Source organism: Vulpes vulpes, chromosome 1 (genome assembly GCF_048418805.1).
Source record: "Vulpes vulpes isolate BD-2025 chromosome 1, VulVul3, whole genome shotgun sequence".
NCBI classification, from domain to species: Eukaryota; Metazoa; Chordata; class Mammalia; order Carnivora; family Canidae; genus Vulpes; species Vulpes vulpes.
The window spans coordinates 190,161,246-190,166,327 of NC_132780.1; the positions used below are offsets into that span (position 1 = coordinate 190,161,246).

General features: G+C 40.7%; 1 pseudogene; it reads right to left on the reverse strand.

The window, feature by feature from the left end:
- Positions 1–1,378: 1,378 nt before the first annotated feature.
- Positions 1,379–1,991, reverse strand: LOC112925109 (large ribosomal subunit protein uL1 pseudogene; annotated as a pseudogene).
- Between the last annotated feature and the right edge of the window lie 3,091 nt (positions 1,992–5,082).

Here is a 5,082-nt window from a genome sequence, read left to right on the forward strand (position 1 = left end):
TGACTTGGGGCACCTGGGTGGCTCAGGGGTTGAGCATCTGCTTTTGGCTCAGGTCATGATCCCAGAGTGCTGGGATTGAGTCCCACATCCGGCTCCCCACAGGGAGCCTGCTTCTGCTTCTGCCTTTGTCTCTGCTTCTCTCTCTCTGTCTCTCATGGATAAATAAATAAAATCTTTAAAAAATTTTTTAGTGATTTAGCCCCTAAAGGTAGACAAAAGTGGTGAGATTTGGGGTATATTTTCAAAACAGAGCCAATAGGATAAGTACCTAGAAAGATTTAATTGCCATTAATTAAGCTGGAGCACACTGTGCATTCACTTAAGGCATACAATTCAACCGTGAAAAGGGAATAAAGTACTGATATAACCTGGATGAACCTTGAAAACACTATGCTAAGTAAAAGAAGCCGGACACAAAAGGCTACAGGCTATGTAATCACATTTATATGAAATGTTTAGAATAGGAAAATCTGCAGGGATATTAGTAGTTGCCAGGGGCAAGGAAGGGAGGCACATGGAGAATAACTACTAAAGAGCACAGGATTTCTTTCTGGAGTGATAAAAGTATTTTGAAATTAGTATTTTAAAGTAAATTGAAATTAGATATCACTAGTGGTGATAGAATTCATAGTGTCGCAAGTTTAGTTTTGGAGGTAAGTTTGACATGCAGATTATAAATAAGGGAGTTGAGGGTATAAATTGTGATGTCAAGAAGGCAGCTGAATATCTAACTCTTTAATTTAGGAATTGAGCCTGAATTGGAGGTATAAATTTTGGAGTGGTCAGTCTATACGTGATACTTAAAGTCCTGACACTAGATGTAATCATCAAGTAAGTCAATGGAAACAGAAAGGAGAAGTGGTCCAATGACTGAGCCCTTGTATATGTTAAAAAAAAAAAAATCAGGAAAAGGAAGTTGAGCTAGCAAAAGAAAATGAGAAAAAAGCACTCAGTGAAGTACCCTAGCAATTAACTGGGAATAAAATGATCAACCAGGTCCAATACTGCGGAAATGTCAAATAGGATGAGGTCTGAGAATTCTTAATTACTATAGGAACTTAGTTAAGGGTACGGGTAAACTTGATTAGAATAGTTTTAGTGATGATGTGAGGAAAAACTCTGGTTGGAGTGCTTCAAGAAACAATGCTAGAAGAGGCATTAGAGAAGAAAACAGAGTCAGTGGGCATGGGTGGGTAACTGTGGTGAGAGTGGATGAGCTATCTTCTGACTCTATTTTTTTTTCCATAACATAGAGATCAAGCTCATTAGCTGAAAGGGACGGTGATTGAATGGTTTTAGAGGTCTGTGCAAGAGGAGTTAGAAATCCTCTTGTTTACGAGTGGGGGATTAATTGGGCTAGGAAAATACAGCACAATAGTTAGGCCCAGACATTCTGCCAATTTTTCTTGAGCAACAACATGAGGAAATTGACAGCTAAGTGGATGTTGTACACAAGTTCATCATCGTCACCTACACGTGGCCAACAGCCACTGCCAGACACAGAACCTTCTTCATCTGGAATTTGATGGTGGACTTCACTTCATCCACTTTGGCTACCATGTTCTCATTGTGGGTCAGCAAGGAAGGGAACTTGTCAGCTTTATTCAGGCCTGGACCCAGGATTCCTGGGATCTGCTCAATCAGAGATTCTGAAGCTAAAAAGGCATCATACTTCTTGGCCAGCTTCTTGACTAATTTTTTTTTTATTCCTGTTGAGTTTCTTTAGTGCCTCAATGTTCATGTAGGGAATACCCACTGACTTGGCCTCATCAGTGCTGCTGATCTCCTGAAACACATTCGGAGAACTTGGGGGGCAGCGTGTGGCCCTAAGCCTGATGGTGCCTGAGAAGCATTTGTCCTTCTGAGGGTCATAGTTTTCAGGCTCATCTGCAGCTCCACCGTCTCCAAAAATTGCTAGCACTTGTACTGATCCCCATGCAGGATTCCCGCACCACCTAGTACAGGGTGTCTCAGGAGACTTTGATGCTCATGGCTTCTTGTGCCACAGTAATTGAAAAAGAGAGCAAGAGGTTTTATTTGAACAAAGTTTGGTTGATTTAGTGATGAGAAGAGCATGAAGTAAGAAGAACTGAAGCAAGGAGAGAACTGAGTAACTGTAAGTCATGGAGTTTATGCTGGATAAATAAGAAAAAGAAGAGGACCTACATTTGGGCTACTAGAGGTAATGAACTGGAAGACAGAACTGGGTTGGCAGAGAATGAGGTATTTGACATCGGGATTATTGAGCACATACAGTAATCGTTAATGACAATGTCTACAACATGGCTTAAAAGCGAGTGGCTAAGGAAGAGGGGATGACAATAATACAGAAGCAGAGAAGATCATGAACAGGAGGTAAGGTGTAGGAAGGACACCTACTTCGACTTTGAAATCTTCAAAATTATGAACTAGGCAGTGTTAAGTGAGAGTAACACTGAGTCATGAGGCAAAATCTTTAAGAAATGAGGAGGAGTGACTAAAACTGGAGAGGAAGACACATAAGGGTAAGAAGATGACTCATAACAAGGCACAAAAGTAGTAAAGTTTGATGACATGAGTTTCATGCAATGACTTTTAGGGAGAAAGGAGGGACAATGATTGGAAGTTGCAAAGAGATGCAAAGAAAAAAACCTTCCCACCTCTGAGTACAGAGGCACAAGAGAGGCAGAGAGAACCATCCACCACTTAAGGGTGATATAGGAAAGCAGTGTCTTAGAGGAAACACAGATTTCAAGAGAGCAGAGCTAGAAGGTGATGGAATTTCACAGAAGAGGAAGATACGGGGAGAAAGCACAGTAAGAGTGATTTAAGCCATTGCACAGAGCTCTCCAGGGATTAGAGTCTGTTGGACAAAATAACATGGTGGCCCCACACATGTAGTAATAATGGGCATTGGTAAGACTGATCCTGAAATATATAAGCCTGAGAGTAGGCCTGAGCTGTGAGGGTACATGCCCTTGCGGGAGTACGTTCAGAGTAGAAGAGGTCCCCATTTTTTTGGCTTTGTTTCTATTTTGTTTTTAGAATTGACCTTTTTAATCATCCATAAAGTATAAAGAATATCACCAGAGTCTGAGCTATGCAGAATTAAGCCAAAATTGTTCCAGGATCACAAATCTGGAGAATTAAGTCTCCCACTAATGAGGATATGGGCCTCTCTGATCTCATTCAGCAGAGTCCTATCACATCTTATGACATTCTAGAATCTGCTTTAAAAAAAAAAAATAAATTGTATTTTTAGTGCTATCATCTCTAAGTTAAAAAGGTTGAGATCAAAAAAGAGGAAAAATATTTATTTTCAGATCAGACACCTGCTGCTACCAATTTAGATTTTGGGTAAACTATCAGAAGTGAAAACAGCAGAGTGAAATGTACTGGGTTCTAACGTCCCTAATTAACAGCAGTCAGTTCAGAGCAGCCTCACTCGGGGTCTCCTTTTCCTTATTGAGCTGACCAGGGGAGACCTTGAAGGCAAAATGTGTGAGCCCTGTTAAAGAAAACCTCAAACAACAGATAAGCACTGAAGTCTTTGAAGAAACTGCGAACACCCTCTGGGGAGAAAATTAGACTTGTGAACTTAAAAAAATGGCACGCAAACATTTTAACACAGAACCGAAGACAGAGGTCAACAGGGATATTCCAGCCGAAGATTGCCTGTTGAGGAAGAAATTAGTTTTGAACATCAAAAATAAATGAACAAAGTGAGCGGAAAAACAACATTAGAGTTCTTTCCTCATGAAAAAAAAAAAAATTCCCTCAAACCCCCTACACACACTAATTGGGCTTTACAACTGAAAAAGAAAATATCTTTCCAAATAAGAAAATCTAATTCTAGGAAACCAATTGTCAAAAGAGTTGTTTTTATAAGCACCTCTCTAATCCTGCTACTTTAATGAAGCAGATGATTTAGATTAGCTTTATTCTTATATTTATCTGCAATTCTCTGTCTTATACTAATTTGTCACTCTGTCATTCTATTTTTAGCATTACACAGACATGTGAAAGCCTTCAGACTAACCCCAATTTATGCCATTCCCCCCCTCATCATGAAGGTCTTCAGGTATTTAGAGTTGGCCGCAGTCACAGACCTCCAAGGGATATAGATAGAGGGGACACAAACCAAGCACTCCCTTTTTATTACTATTAGGCTTTCTCCAACCCCTCTGCAAATTCCTTTTGCGTTATTGCTCTATAAATCAGGAAAATCATCTTTGCCTAGACTGTAGTGATGGCCTCCAAATGTTCTCGCTTCAGGACCTTGTTAAAGGAGTTTGAAAAACACGTGCTCTCTCTCCTTGTCGCACTCTGGTCTTGCCTGGCTTGTTTAGGGCAGGCTTGGGACAGTGGGGCACACTTGGCTCTATCAGTCATGTGCTGCTTCGAATGGCAGAGAGGCAAAATCAGCACAATGGAGTAACTCATAGGAGATAAGAGGGAGCACAAGGCCATAGAGAGGGCAGAGAATGAACTTTATAATTTGCTCCTGCCGCCCCCAATTCCTGGGATTGGTTTCTTTGTCCTTGCTATTTCCCCCTGAGAGAATGAGGGACAAACCAAGTGAAGTCGCCCCTAAAGTCTGGAGTTTCCTGCTACAAACCAGCATACTGCTTAACCAAACCATCCTTGCTGTTGTGTTGCTACCAGCGACAAGCTCTGTCCCCTCTGTCAAGTTACTGACCCTGTCCATCAAAGTAACATGGATGACAATAGTTCTTAACTCATTATTTCTCGGTGAGTCTTAAATGAAAAGTCATGTGCTCTACACAATGCCTGGCACACTGCAGATGCTCATTTAATCCCAGCAGTCAATGCAGTGCTTACATTTTCCTACTGAAATTTTACTCATGTCCCAAGCCCCATCAAAGTTTAGCTTTTCTTTGCAGCAGCTCTCATTCTTACCCTTTTCCTCTAGATGTGAGCTAATCCATTCAACCTAGGTAAATTAGCAGCTCTTTATAGCTTTGTTGTAGTAGGGATTCCCAAACCTTCCTAATCCTCATAATGGCCAGGGAAGTAGATTATAAAATGAAGGTTTTAATTTTTCTACATATGAACTTTTATTCAGTAGATCTTCTGACAACC